The 16142-nt window shown below is 38.3% G+C and overlaps 3 non-coding genes and 2 pseudogenes across 3 annotated transcripts; 3 read left to right on the forward strand and 2 right to left on the reverse strand.

The window, feature by feature from the left end:
• Positions 1 to 1097: 1097 nt before the first annotated feature.
• LOC149879680 (5S ribosomal RNA) lies at positions 1098 to 1216 on the reverse strand. The gene has a single exon (XR_016446562.1). It is a non-coding gene; the product is annotated as a 5S ribosomal RNA (ribosomal RNA).
• A 5870-nt stretch (positions 1217 to 7086) lies between these two features.
• On the forward strand, positions 7087 to 7265 carry LOC149879681 (U2 spliceosomal RNA; annotated as a pseudogene).
• Positions 7266 to 13027: 5762 nt separating this feature from the next.
• On the forward strand, positions 13028 to 13256 carry LOC149879682 (U2 spliceosomal RNA; annotated as a pseudogene).
• Positions 13257 to 13366: 110 nt separating this feature from the next.
• On the forward strand, positions 13367 to 13530 carry LOC149879683 (U1 spliceosomal RNA). The gene has a single exon (XR_016446701.1). It is a non-coding gene; the product is annotated as a U1 spliceosomal RNA (small nuclear RNA).
• A 1434-nt stretch (positions 13531 to 14964) lies between these two features.
• LOC149879684 (5S ribosomal RNA) lies at positions 14965 to 15083 on the reverse strand. Its single transcript, XR_016446563.1, has one exon. It is a non-coding gene; the product is annotated as a 5S ribosomal RNA (ribosomal RNA).
• Positions 15084 to 16142: the final 1059 nt, after the last annotated feature.

Consider the following 16142-nt stretch of genomic DNA (forward strand, 5'->3'; position numbering starts at 1 on the left):
ATGACGATAATAATAGTTAAAATAACAAACAGTAGCAATAAGAAAATCGATATCAATAGTGACAACGAAAATAATGACAACGATGAAGATAACAATAACGACAATAACAAAAATTAACGATAGCATCGATAAACTAACGATAATAGTAATACTGACAATAGCAACGACCACAAAAAAATAAGCATTAGCAATAACGATCTAACAGTAACAATAGTAACAACAACAGCAGCAGCAACAGTAACAACAATTGTCAACCATTTATGCATATCGCATATTGGATTCTGGTGCGGTGAAATGCATTCTTTTACTACCGTTCATTATTTTCATGAAAACAGCTCTGATTCCTACGTGTTGATCTTAGAAAGAAACGACAACGACCGAAACATTTTGGCAAGTTGACACGTCAATACGCAACGTTGCCAGAGATACGTAACGACGATTGACGAATCTTACAAATTTTTGCTCTTCAAAGCTAGTTTTGCAGTCTTTTCGTCATTTCGACAAAACTAGGGAACATTGACATCGTGCAACTTTAGACTTGCGAGGGTTTCTTTCATGGCCGCCGAGAGGACGGGGAAGATTCCCGGGTATCCCCGTGTATCTACAAACGATATTTTAAAAATCATTTTTTTAAAAGATTTAAATAGTTTTGACTTTTAAAAGATTTCATTAACTTTCGTTTTTAATTTTTAATGACTAGAGCACACTTCTATTGGTCCTGGGTATGTAATTGATCACAACGAGGGCCCCTTAAGAAAACTTCCCCTGGGCCCTCGTTGACTATGGTGGCTATAGTCCCTTTAACCGTTGCCCTTGTTGTTCAGCATCAAAACTAGCTTTCTGGCTTTTGTGCGAGGAAAAAGAGCGCCATTTTCTTTCCCTCAGAGATGCGGAGACGGAAGAAGCGCCCTCACACACCTTTCGACCAGTCGCTCCCCTTTCAATCGACACCACCCAGGCAGGGCCGTGTTTATGCATATTCTTTTGCAGGGGATGAGTTCTGTGTATCTTAGAGTCAACTGAAAAAGCAGATTTTGTAAAGAAAAGGGAGTCCCCTTTGGCGACTTTTTTTTTTTTTTTTCGTAAACGGTTGCAAAAGCCTACGGCACCAGGAGTTCCCAGGCGGTCACCCATCCAAGTACTACCCTGGCCCGACGATGCTTAACTTCCGTGATCGGACGAGAACGGGTGTATTCACCGTGGTATGGTCGTAGGCAATAGTGTACGGCTTTAATTTAAAATTTAAAGTTTCTAACGCCTTAACAATAATTTTTAACGGATGTGTGGCTATGAAAATAGCCTTTTGTGTTGTTTATACCGCCGTTTACTGGGCTGCTGGCTTTGGAACCTTCTCGTTCTTTTTGGGAAGCAACACAGCTTGAATGTTTGGCAACACACCGCCGCTCGCAATTGTAACACCTGACAACAACTTGTTTAACTCTTCGTCGTTGCGAACAGCTAGCTGTAAGTGACGAGGAATGATCCTGGCTTTTTTGTTATCGCGTGCAGCATTACCAGCTAACTCTAAGATTTCGGCGGAGAGGTATTCCAAAACTGCAGCTAAGTAGACCGGTGCGCCTGAACCGATGCGATTGGCGTAATGCCCTTTGCGCAAAAATCGGTGAACGCGACCAACAGGAAACTGAAGACCCGCTCTAAAAGATCGAGTTTTTGCCTTGGCCTTAGCTTTTCCTCCTTTTCCACGTCCTGACATTTTATTTTCTAACACAAGCAGAGACAGACAGACGGACCAGAGATCTCGTGCGCCTTTTTTTTATTTTAAACAGCAAAAAGTTTGCTATTCTTATCAAAATAGAGTGGTCTCAAAGTCAACCTTTTTTTAACCAATAGTAAAAAAGAAATAAACGATGCTCAAACAACTTAATCTTTTAAGAACCAATAGAAGTGCATATGACGCAAGAGTTTTCAAGTTGGAGGCTACAACTTTATCTTAAATTAAATCCAGTTGCAATGCAATGAAAACAAACGAAAAGAATTTTTACTGTTAGGCCCGTCGAAATGTCAGACGCACAAAAAACCGGAGGAAAACAAGCGCCAAAGGTGGCGAAAAAAGGCGAGAAGCGCGCCGGTAAGAAAGGTGGTAAAATCGCTGGAACTGGTGACAAGAAGCGCAAGAGAAAGAGACGAGAGTCTTATGCCATTTACATTTACAACGTCCTGAAGCAAGTTCACCCTGATGTCGGTGTTTCTTCTAAAGCAATGAGCATCATGAATTCTTTCGTGAACGACATTTTCGAAAGAATTGCTTCTGAAGCTTCGCGGCTCGCCCTTCAAAATAAGAAATCTACGATCTCTTCGCGTGAAATTCAAACCGCCGTGCGCCTTTTACTTCCCGGTGAACTTGCTAAACACGCAGTGAGCGAAGGCACCAAGGCTGTTACCAAGTACACCAGCAGTAAGTAGATCAAAATCCGCTCAAACGGCTATTTTTATAGCCACGCATCTTTTAAAAACATTAGACGCATTAACGAAATAGGTTCAAATGAAAATATCTGTTGCAATCGCTATATTTAATTGTGCAAACAATGCCAAGTGCAGAATAGCTAAACTAGCTGCTAAAATAAAACACTTAAACTGCTGCATCCGTCCTAGGCTATGAACAACTTAAAACCTTTTTTTTTCTTCTTCAAAATTGCTCTCAAACTCCCCTTTTCTAGAATATACATCGACCTAAAAAGCACGGAGCAGTTACCGGTGAGGTTACTGTGACTTTCAAACTCAATTAGTGTAATTGTTACTACCTGACAAAGTCCTAAATGCCGCGCAACGTTTTAAAGAAATGTGTACCTATGAAAATAGCCGTTTGATGAAGGATTGAGCAGTACAGGTTATTTCTTGTCCACTTTTGCGGTGGCACTCTTTGCAGCGACTTTCTTCTTAGGTGCTGTTTCAGCTTTCTTTACCGCGGGTTTTTTAGCAACCGGTAGCTTGGCGCTCCTTTTTAACTGGAGCGCATGAAATAGCACCAGCGCGACTAATCTTAGTGAGAGCAGTTCTACTTTTGAAAGTGTATGATCAACGCTGGCTTCTAAAAATCCATTAGTCGATTGTCGCTATACCTATGCTGCCACGCAAACTCAATAGTGGTGGGGATCACAAACACGCAAGATAGTACGACTGCAAGAATATTTAATGCGTTGGCAAAGTGTTCAAAGTATTCAAATGTTGTCAGCAAAATTGTTACATCAACGGGTAAAGAAAACTGACGTTCTGTAAAGCTATCAAAATGTATCAAGGTGTAGAAAAAGTCTAATTAAAACAGTTAATAGTACCGCTGTCATTTTGTAGATGATTTTTTATGGATTATGTTAGTTATGGAAAAATAATTGGTGCATGAAAGGGTCAATGGGATAGTTACGAAACTACAAATGTTGTTAATGTTTGTAAGAAAATAAGACCGAGGAAGTAGACACAGTGTAATATCGTCAGTACAAATCATAATCTGATCACAATCGGAAAAAAAAAGAAGAAGAAGAATACAGTTTTGTTTGTAAATTTTTTTTTAATGACTCATAAAAAGGCTTGGGTACTAGTGATAACCCACAAGCTCTAAAATATCTAAAAAGATGCACTGTCTTCCGACCAGAGTTTCGGCACGGAAAAAACACATACTACAATTTAGTCACTGTGTATTAAGGTATGCATCAAATACTTGCCAATCGCATTTCGTTCATTTCGGGGTTTCGGGAAGGGGAATGATAAAAAAAAAAAAGAAAGAATTCGCAACTGAGCGTCCGCGGTGCACCCATCTTACTAGGCTGCGCGAGTAAGCAGAAACCGTTACTATGCTCTTAGCTAAACCAATGATATTTATACTAACTAGATGTAAAACTTCAAATAAATTTCGTAAGAAATTGTGAAGCAAGTTTTTTAAGTTTTTAAAGCCGGTAGCCTCTTTATTTAAACTGACAATAATTCGTTTGTTTTAATCGATGTTTTTATGATTCTGGCTGGCAAAAAAAAACTTGCTTGGCAAAAAAATATGCTTCACTGCGAAAGCGCGAGTTAAATATCTAGTTAATATACACTTAACCGCAAAATTAACGCACCACATACATTTCGATTTATTTTAATTGTGGTCATATATTTTGACAAACGTGTTAAGAATAGAACACATGAACACAGTTATTTCGATGATAATAATAAAAGCGACTTTGAGGATGGTGAGAAAAGAAAAGAAAAGAAAGAAAAACAAACTAAAACTAGAAATATGGTAAGTAATAAAATTAAGGTAAGTAACAAAATAAACTAAGATGATTATTGTTGTTATGCACACTAATACAGCTTAAAATGTAACATTTTTGACTTATCAATATCTAGTGTTGCCACATCTTGATGTTGTTGCAGCCAGACAGCACCGTGGATTTCTTTTAATTAGAGGTGTAATCGTTTCTTGAAGGATATCTTCACATACGCGGATAAGACTTTGTCGCAACTCGTCTAGGTGGTGGATGTTGACTTCTAACACAGCGTGCCATTATGCCCCAAAGATGCTCTATTGGGTTCATATCTGGACTGCAAGCCGGCCACTCCAAAACTTGAATAGTAGCATTTTGTAAGTATTCAGTAACAACATGCGCCGTATGTGGTCTAGCATTATCTTACATAAGAAGGAATCCATCTCCCATGAACGATGCAAGAGGTACCAAAAAAGGTTTTAAAATGTCAGCTTATGTATCGTTGAGAAGTCAGAACAGACGTGTTGCTCAAATGACAGTTATCATTGAGCAACACATCTGTTCATACTAACTTTATACATACTTTTCTTTTAAAAGTGAGGTTTAGTTACAGCAAAACGTGCTGCTTATGAAAAGCTGCTACAATTTGGAAACTAAAACGGAATAAAGCCTACAAATGACGTCACAATAAACATTATTATCGACTTTGTATTTGATAAATCCGGGAAATACGTAATATTTTTCAAAATAAGTCGGAATTTATAAGTGGTGCGTTAATTTTGCGGTAAAGTGCATATCATTGAGTTTAACAACGGTGCAGTGGTTACGCGCAGTCCTACTGAAATTTTTGGTGTTGGCGTAGCGTCAAGAGCAGAAAAGGTGCTTTTAGCTTGTTTCGAAAAAAAAAAAGAAAATAAAAAAAAGGGAAACTAAACAAATTAAATCCTGTTTTATCTTCTCATACAGTAGCTGATGCCAAAACCAAGACAAGTGACAAGTTTAGAGGAGTTCACACAGTTTTTTTAACGATTTTTCAAGAATGCTTTAAGGTAATAAAAAGTACTGTGCTATTTTATTTTCAATCTTTTCACCTTATTTTGGTGTTTGTGTTTTAAAATTTGAAGCAGTTTAACCCCTATTGTTGTGCCCACTTTACTTTTTCAAGTCTTCAAATACTTAAGAATAGTTTCTGATGAAAAAATCCTTTCAAAAATAAATTTTCATTTTTAGAAGCATCAACTTTATGAAGGAGTAGTCACAAAAGACTTTCATGAGTGCAGTTACAGAGTTTGTTCTGAGTTCCTGGATTATCCAGAATGCAAGTTGCAATACTCTTTAGAGCATCCCACTCAATGAATAAGAAGTGGGAAATTCTTCTTGATTTTATTGGTGAGTGAAACAGAAATAGGATCTTTCTAAGACTTTTACCTATTTCTTTAGTTTGTTCATAGCTTTGTTTCATTTACAGTTATACTGACACAACCCCAATAAAGTAATGCTTAATTAGGTATGCTTTTCACTGGACAATCTATAGCTTCTTTGGAATGATCCCTTTAATTCGATTAAAGATATGCGATAAAATTTTAAAAAAATTACATACTCATTACATTTTGAACTGAACCTTTTGTTTGGCTTTCTCACATTATGTTTTATAGAGTTACTGCTAAAGTTAACTCAGCCTCAGGTAGCAAGTCTGATTATTGAAAATAAGTTATTGAAAGAGAATTTTGAGTGTTGTCCTGGGGCAAGGTTAAGGGTTAAGTTAGGTTAGCAGAGCATATAATATTGAAGCAGTTAAAGTTTCAAGAAAAAGGTAAGTCATGTTTCTTCGATAGTTTACCAGAACCATTTTTTAAAAGTGATAGTTTGAAAAAGTTGACCTTTAGCCAACAAGTAAACATCCTTTTAACTGACTTGGGAATTATATTTTTAAGTTTATTCTCCATCAATCCTGAGCTTCTAATTTGTACGCAAATACATTTGCAGGCTTAATTTAGGTTAGGTAATATGTTAAAAAATGTAATATTTAAAAAAAATACTTTGCTTATTGTTCCAGGTCTCATTAACTTTTACCACGCTCTGCGAGTTTGTGATTGGAAAAATGCAGATACAGTGTGCAAGGTATGTATGCTTTACCTTTGCTAACCTAATGCTGTGTCGGTTTAGTGTCATAAATTTTTTCATTTTCCATTTGTCATTTGATATTTTGTCAGTGGATGTTTTAGGTCACTTTTTAAAATTGTTTTACCTTTTTGTCAGTAAACATTTAAAGTGTTCATTTCTTGCAATAACTAAAGTATCTGAAAAATATTTTCTTGCTACTCAGTTTAAATTCTTAACTTAATTTGCACCATCCCAATTTTTAAACTTTCAAGCTTGTTTTTTTAGACTTTGTGAGGAATTACTACTTGGGAAAGGATCGAGGCTAATGACAAGCAAGTCCTCCTAAACTCTGCTGTTTCTTGGCGACCCTGGTGATGAATTAAAGTACTGTCATTACAACAGTTGAAAAGAACATTTAAATACAGAGGTTCTCAAAATGCTTTTTGACAGAGAAATCTGTCGGACGCTCATATACAGAGTTGATTTTCAGTTGTTCAACTTGGCCTTTGATCACATCTGCTGCCCAGCGTTAAATTTAAAAGCCTTTAAACGTTTTTTATGTTTTGGTTAATTGGGTTATTTTTGAAAGAAGCTTGTTATTTTTGAAAGAAGCTGGGTTATTTTTGAAAAAAAGCCCAAATGTTTTAGAGTGAAATTGATGCAGTACAAGAAAGCCATGTTTTCATCGTTGAAACTTAAAGTTACCCATCGACTTGATCATTCAAATGTCCACAAGTTTTTTCGTTGAGAGGGAGGGAGCCGGGACAAAGTCGTTGCAAAAAGTATCGCTTCTCGGCCTAATGGCTAAGATCAAGTGTAGTATCTTTTAGTGATTTTAGTAAAGTTTTAATAAAGTTTATCTTGAGTTCTTTCTTATTGAGTTTTTAAAAAAATTAGTTTTACTTGCTTCGGTGGTTTATTTATGGTTTTGCATCTCGCTGCGAAGACTTAGAGACACCCCGCGTAAGAGACTATTTTCCTTCAAAACTTTTTTTCTCCTCCGTAGAGGCGAAAACGTAACTTTCCTCTGTAGCGAAGCCTTTGCTACAGAAACTTTTAAAAAACACTTACCCAAGTGAAAAACTTTAAAGATATACAGTTCGCTGTATATCTTCTTTTTTTAATTTTTTTAAGCCGAATTTATTCGCAGAGTTTTCTCCTAGGTTTCTTTTGACAAAAACCTAGAACACTTTCTTTAGCTACCCTAGCTAAACAAAAGAAACAGCCCTAAAAAGCAAAACAAAAAAATAAAAGCAGAGCGTAAACTAAATCAAATCGCAAAAAATGGAAACTCTCAAAGTCCAATCGATTTCAAAGCTAACTACTTCTGAAACCAAAGCAGAAGGCATTTCAAATAGCCAAAAATTTGTTGAGAACGGTCAGCCACATTCTACTGACCAACAAAAAATCAAATCTGCTGACCCGAAACCTTCAAACGAAGACGCAAACAAACAAAAAAACGGGTCAGCACTTTCTTTTGCAGAGGCGCTGAAAAAGAAACAGCCCGGAACAGCACCACCACAAGACTTCCAAACAAACACAAAAGAAGCCGAAAAAAGAGCTTTAAAAGAGGAAATACACTCCCGGATCTTTCAACTAATGTCCTTTACCAAAGACCAAACCCCAAATGGAATAGAAAAAAAAGTGGGAGAAATACAAGTAGCAATCCAAAAGGTGATTGGCCCAGGATGCATAACATCCATACAATATACGGGAAGGGGCCAATACACGGTAGAACTTAAATCGAAAGAGAAAGTCCAAGAGCTAACTCTAAAGGGATTAAACATTCCGGGAGAATTACAGAAGACAACAATCAAACCGAGAAGAAACCAAGTACTATTAATCACGATCAAGACAGACGCATCGGTACTAAACCAAGAGATCTATGAAGAGCTTAAAGATTTTGGTAAGATAGTAAATATTTCTTACGGATATTACACAAGCAACAACCAAATACGAGACGGACGGAGACTCGTTCACATCATCCCGACTGTTGACGTAAGCAAAATACCTCCGACAATTAAGATAGACAACAGGCTGCACCACCTATATTTCAGGGGAAAAAACACGACACCCATACACAAACCAAGAGACACACAAGAGCTACTGGCAGACCTAGCAATTTCAGACACTGACGAAATGTCACAAGATGAGGACGAAGACGGGGAAATAGAAAAAACACAAAAACAAGAAGCAGACAAACCCCATAACATACAAAACGCAACAAACGGAGAGACGGAAAAGAAAAAACAAATGACGCTGATACCCAAACCAGCACCCAGACCCCAAACAAGCATAACGCTACCACACAAAACGGAAACCCAACCAGTACCGACAACAACAAAAAAGCAAGACAACACAAACGAAAAAAACACTGAGCTTGAACACACCAACAACGCTGACGTCACAAGACAGTCACAAAACTCGACACCGACTCCTACACCAATGGAAACAGAGCCTACGGTGACGGACACAAAAACAGACACCCAACAAAAACCTACGAAAAGAAAAAGTGTGACGACGCCAACAAAAGAAACTAAAATGAACGACATAAAAACGAAACGAAAACCTAACCGACCAGAGACCTAACTTAACCAACTACACACACGATATCTCCAAACTAAAAAAATAAAAATAAAAATGACTATTACAATAAAAACAATGAATACGGCTGGTATGCGAAATCTCCAGAGAAGAAGGGAGATTTTGCATAACATACAGCAATCAGAACAACACATAACTTTTCTACAAGAGACGCACATCACGCCTGACTTGTACAGACAAACAGCTACGCTATGCACAGGCACCATACTATTCAGCTCCGGAAAACAAAACACCGACGGAACACTCATACACATAAAAGACCCTACAATCAAACCGACAAACACCGTAAACGACGTACAAGGTAAATACCAAATCACAGACATACACATTGACAAACTAGACATTACTATGATAAACGTATACGCACCATCAGGAAACACCACACAACACCAATACAAACGAAAAGAATTCTGGGAAAACCTAAAAAACATACTATGCACGCCCAGAATTCGAGACAGACATTACATACTGGCGGGGGACTTTAACGTAACACTATCAGACAAAGACAGACGTTCACCAGCACTACAAAAATACAGATGCATTTCACAACACGCACTACAAGACCTTATTTACACTTTAGACGTAGAAGACATTTACCGCACACTCCACCCAAACGAACAACAATACACACACTATCACAGCCAGACAAAGACGAGAACAAGAATAGACAGAATTTACACAAGCAAGACTCTAAGACAATACATCACAAATGCAGAACACCAACCCACCACACTTTCAGACCATTATAACGCACCGACAATCACCATAAACGTACAGCCCCAACCGAGAGGAAGGGGATACTGGATACTGAACAACACCCTACTAAATGACAAGACATACATAGACCTCATGACAAAACAAATAACCATTCAAACAGAAAAACACCCAGACTTTAGACAAATACCAGAATGGTGGGAAAATACAAAAAAACAGATAAAAGAAACAACACTGAAATACGCACACAAACGACACAAACAGAACAAAACACAAGAACTGAGACTAACGAGAAAACTGAGAAACACACTGAGAAAGGAGGAACGGAAACATCTAGACAACACCATGAGCACGAACATTAGACACAAACTCGAACATATACAGAGACGAAAAGAAGAAGCCGCACGAATACGAACAAAACAGATACGGAACATAGACGGAGAACGCCCGACGAACTACTTTTGCAATTTAGAAAAACAAAGACAGGCACACCACGAAATAACGGAACTGAGAGACAAACAAGGACAATTACAGCAAGACCCCGAACAGATACTAAACGTTATGACGGACTTTTACGAATCACTATACACCAAAGAAGACCTGAACATACAGACACAGACAGAAATACTAACCGAAACGAAGACCCCCCGACTAACAGAAACACAAAGAAAATTATGCGACGAAGACTATACAGAACAAGAAATCACAACAGCACTACAAAACATGAAAAACGAAAAGACACCAGGCACAGACGGACTGACAGCGGAGTTCTATAAAAAATTCTGGCCGCTGTTGACAAAACACTTTACAAAAATGACAAACGCAGTACTGGACCGATCTTACTTAACACAATCACAAAGAGACGCTCTAATCACATGCATATACAAAAAAGGAGACAGAACAGACATAACAAACTGGCGACCTATCTCCCTACTGAACATAGACTACAAACTCATCACAAAGACAATGACGAACAGAATAAAAAATACATTACCACACATCATCAGCCAATACCAGACTGCATGCATCCCACACAGACAAATACACATGAACCTACTGTACACCAGAGACATTATAAAAATAGCAAACATCGAAGACATGAGAAACACAGCAATCATATCCATCGACCAAATAAAAGCATTCGACAGAGTAGACTGGACGTACCTTTTCAAAACACTGACGAAATACAACTACGGACCCAAGACTATACGAAACATAAAAACGCTATACACAAACATATCCACAAAAATAAAAACAAACGGACACATCTCACGACCGTTTTACCCGACAAGAGGGGTAAGACAAGGATGCCCTCTATCCATGACACTTTACATACTACAGGCAGACATACTAATACAAAACATAACACAAAACAAACACATAAAAGGCATAAAGACAAACTACAACGAAACAAAGGTAACAGCATACGCGGACGACACACTCTTCTACATCACGAAACTGAAATCCTTACAGAACCTAGACAAAACCCTACACAGATTCGAAACCGCTACCGGACAGAAACTCAACAGAGACAAATGCCAAGGACTGTGGATAGGACAAAACAAAGACAAAAAAACCGGACCGCTTGGCTTCGACTGGACAGAAAACAAAATACGCACACTAGGCCTGACTTTCCCCAATGACGGAACAGACGACATAACAGAAAACTGGAACAGATGTACACACAAATTCAAAAAACAAATACAAGACTGGAAGAGACAAAATCTGAGTATTAAGGGAAAAATCACAGTGGTGAACACCTTAATACTCAGCAAACTATGGCACACTCTACAAATACTACCGACACCAAACAAAAAACAGATTGACAAGACCATGACACCGATATACGACTTTATATGGAACAACGCGAAAACAAGAATCAACAAAACACAGCTACATCAGACAATACGCAACGGAGGACAAAACCTAATAGACATAAACACAAAAGCACAGACACTACAAACAAAATGGACGATCAAAATACTCACACACAATACACACATGCCATGGACAGACACAGCAATACACTTTTTAAACAGATACCGGAACGCAAGACAAAACAAATACACGCTATACACAGCCACCACACCCAACGAAAAACCCCCTATACCCAAAACATACAGAGACTTAATACACAACTGGGAGACATTTACCAAAGACATAAAAGTACAAGACGACACACTCGAAGCCATACTGAACCAACCGCTATACTATAACCCCCTACTGCCAACAAAACCCACTACAGAAAACCCGTTCCCCCCCCTACCGAGACCCACAAAACACACAAAAACGCAAGACATACAAATAATAGCAGACTTGTGTAACTTATCGACACCAGGACTACTCACAGCAGACAAACTAGAAATACCACACAAAACACTAACAGAAATAACAAAACGGATACCGACCACATGGATGCACAAACTGAACACAGAAACACCAAATTACACATATCGCAAATACATCCCATCCATCCACATAGAAAACAAAAACAGAAAACTGACACAGATAACGAACAAACAAATATACCACAGAATACTGACATCAAAAATGACACCCCCCGACAGACATATAAAATGGAACAGAAAACTCCCACCCGGACAAACGCCCATAACAAAACGAGACTGGGACAGAAAATTTCAAAAACTACAAGACAGAAACCTATATAACAAAGCCAACGAAATACAATACAAATACATACACAGAAAACTCCCATCACTCAACACTATGCACAAATGGAACAAAAACATAGACAAAACATGCAAACGATGCGACAAAAACGAAACGGAAACATTGCAACACTGGTTCTACTACTGCCCAGACACACAGAAAATATGCATACAAATCATAAACATACTGAACACCATATACCCAAACGACAAATACAGCAATACCCTAAAATTTTTTCTTATGGGTACTGCAACCGCACAAGACAGAAGTATAGGCGACACATGCATAGACACCTTTTACGAAACAATACAACACACACGAAACGCACTGATTTTCGAAAACAAAAAACTAAACGCTCCACTGCACTTTCACACGCTACTAATAAAGAGACTGAGAACAGAAATAAAGACAGAAAACAAAAATCAAAACACCTACAAAACCGCTATTAAAATTTGCGACGAAAACATCAAAAAACATTACAAAAACACAACAACACAAAACAACATAACCCTCGACAAATAATATCCGTAATATATAAAATGTAAATAATGTAAATAAAAAAAAAAAAAAAAAAAAAAAAAAAAAAAAAAAAAAAAAAAAACTTGACTAAGTAAAAAAAAAAAAAAAAAAAAAAAAAAAAAAAAAAAAAAAAAAAAAAATATTATATAGCAAAAAATCAAATAAAAAATATATACGATTGTAAATAAATTTATCACGAAATTGTAAATATGTAAATTATACCGTCCACAACTGCCCATGGCTGATGTGACGTAAAAGGAAATAAAAAAAAAAAAAAAAGATCAAGTGTAGTATCTGTTCTTATCAGTTTAATATCTGGTACGCCGGCATAGTCCGGCTCATATATTAATCTGATTTTTGGCATTTGGTCAAGGGATCGTAGGTTTACCTCGCCCTGACCGCGGGTTGCCTCGGCGTTGCACTACTGCTGAGCGCGGCCCATACTATAGAGAAGGAAAAAAAAAAAGCAAACAAACGGGACGATGCGGTGTGCAATCGAAAACCCACAATTGAGAAGATTGGGGCACGTCCGAGGCTGCCCACACAACGGGAAAAGCATACTTACCTGACGGGGAAGTAAACCTGATCAACATGGGGCTTCTTCCAGGGTGAGGCTCTTGCATTGCACTTCGCCTGGGCTGACCCCTGCGATTACCGCTAACGTCGGTAACTCGACCGTACAATTTCTGGTAGTGGGGGCCTGCGTTCGCGCTCGCCCCCTCCTCTAACGACTTAAAAAAAAAACCTCTCCTCTCACCCCTAAGAGTCTACTGCATATTTTGAGAGGCGCATACAAAGTCTGCTATAAGTGCAAATAAATTTTATTTATTTCAAAAGTTGTTGTTTTTTTTTTTTTTGTTTTTTTTTTTTTTTGTACAAAATCAATAAAAATCTAAGAATCGCAAAGAGGCAACCAAATAAGCATAGGAGCGACGAGAATCGTTTCAACGTGACAACCAGCAAGCGTGATCGACCGGTTACAATCCCGGAAATCACTCGACGGCGGAACAAAATGTGACAGTCACAACAGTGAAAACGAGTCGCTGTAATAAAAAACAATGACGATAATAATAGTTAAAATAACAAACAGTAGCAATAAGAAAATCGATATCAATAGTGACAACGAAAATAATGACAACGATGAAGATAACAATAACGACAATAACAAAAATTAACGATAGCATCGATAAACTAACGATAATAGTAATACTGACAATAGCAACGACCACAAAAAAATAAGCATTAGCAATAACGATCTAACAGTAACAATAGTAACAACAACAGCAGCAGCAACAGTAACAACAATTGTCAACCATTTATGCATATCGCATATTGGATTCTGGTGCGGTGAAATGCATTCTTTTACTACCGTTCATTATTTTCATGAAAACAGCTCTGATTCCTACGTGTTGATCTTAGAAAGAAACGACAACGACCGAAACATTTTGGCAAGTTGACACGTCAATACGCAACGTTGCCAGAGATACGTAACGACGATTGACGAATCTTACAAATTTTTGCTCTTCAAAGCTAGTTTTGCAGTCTTTTCGTCATTTCGACAAAACTAGGGAACATTGACATCGTGCAACTTTAGACTTGCGAGGGTTTCTTTCATGGCCGCCGAGAGGACGGGGAAGATTCCCGGGTATCCCCGTGTATCTACAAACGATATTTTAAAAATCATTTTTTTAAAAGATTTAAATAGTTTTGACTTTTAAAAGATTTCATTAACTTTCGTTTTTAATTTTTAATGACTAGAGCACACTTCTATTGGTCCTGGGTATGTAATTGATCACAACGAGGGCCCCTTAAGAAAACTTCCCCTGGGCCCTCGTTGACTATGGTGGCTATAGTCCCTTTAACCGTTGCCCTTGTTGTTCAGCATCAAAACTAGCTTTCTGGCTTTTGTGCGAGGAAAAAGAGCGCCATTTTCTTTCCCTCAGAGATGCGGAGACGGAAGAAGCGCCCTCACACACCTTTCGACCAGTCGCTCCCCTTTCAATCGACACCACCCAGGCAGGGCCGTGTTTATGCATATTCTTTTGCAGGGGATGAGTTCTGTGTATCTTAGAGTCAACTGAAAAAGCAGATTTTGTAAAGAAAAGGGAGTCCCCTTTGGCGACTTTTTTTTTTTTTTTTCGTAAACGGTTGCAAAAGCCTACGGCACCAGGAGTTCCCAGGCGGTCACCCATCCAAGTACTACCCTGGCCCGACGATGCTTAACTTCCGTGATCGGACGAGAACGGGTGTATTCACCGTGGTATGGTCGTAGGCAATAGTGTACGGCTTTAATTTAAAATTTAAAGTTTCTAACGCCTTAACAATAATTTTTAACGGATGTGTGGCTATGAAAATAGCCTTTTGTGTTGTTTATACCGCCGTTTACTGGGCTGCTGGCTTTGGAACCTTCTCGTTCTTTTTGGGAAGCAACACAGCTTGAATGTTTGGCAACACACCGCCGCTCGCAATTGTAACACCTGACAACAACTTGTTTAACTCTTCGTCGTTGCGAACAGCTAGCTGTAAGTGACGAGGAATGATCCTGGCTTTTTTGTTATCGCGTGCAGCATTACCAGCTAACTCTAAGATTTCGGCGGAGAGGTATTCCAAAACTGCAGCTAAGTAGACCGGTGCGCCTGAACCGATGCGATTGGCGTAATGCCCTTTGCGCAAAAATCGGTGAACGCGACCAACAGGAAACTGAAGACCCGCTCTAAAAGATCGAGTTTTTGCCTTGGCCTTAGCTTTTCCTCCTTTTCCACGTCCTGACATTTTATTTTCTAACACAAGCAGAGACAGACAGACGGACCAGAGATCTCGTGCGCCTTTTTTTTATTTTAAACAGCAAAAAGTTTGCTATTCTTATCAAAATAGAGTGGTCTCAAAGTCAACCTTTTTTTAACCAATAGTAAAAAAGAAATAAACGATGCTCAAACAACTTAATCTTTTAAGAACCAATAGAAGTGCATATGACGCAAGAGTTTTCAAGTTGGAGGCTACAACTTTATCTTAAATTAAATCCAGTTGCAATGCAATGAAAACAAACGAAAAGAATTTTTACTGTTAGGCCCGTCGAAATGTCAGACGCACAAAAAACCGGAGGAAAACAAGCGCCAAAGGTGGCGAAAAAAGGCGAGAAGCGCGCCGGTAAGAAAGGTGGTAAAATCGCTGGAACTGGTGACAAGAAGCGCAAGAGAAAGAGACGAGAGTCTTATGCCATTTACATTTACAACGTCCTGAAGCAAGTTCACCCTGATGTCGGTGTTTCTTCTAAAGCAATGAGCATCATGAATTCTTTCGTGAACGACATTTTCGAAAGAATTGCTTCTGAAG

This window comes from Hydra viridissima, unplaced genomic scaffold (assembly GCF_058129835.1).
Source record: "Hydra viridissima isolate aposymbiotic clone 2 unplaced genomic scaffold, HvirCarnegie_v1 scaffold_13, whole genome shotgun sequence".
NCBI lineage: Eukaryota > Metazoa > Cnidaria > Hydrozoa > Anthoathecata > Hydridae > Hydra > Hydra viridissima.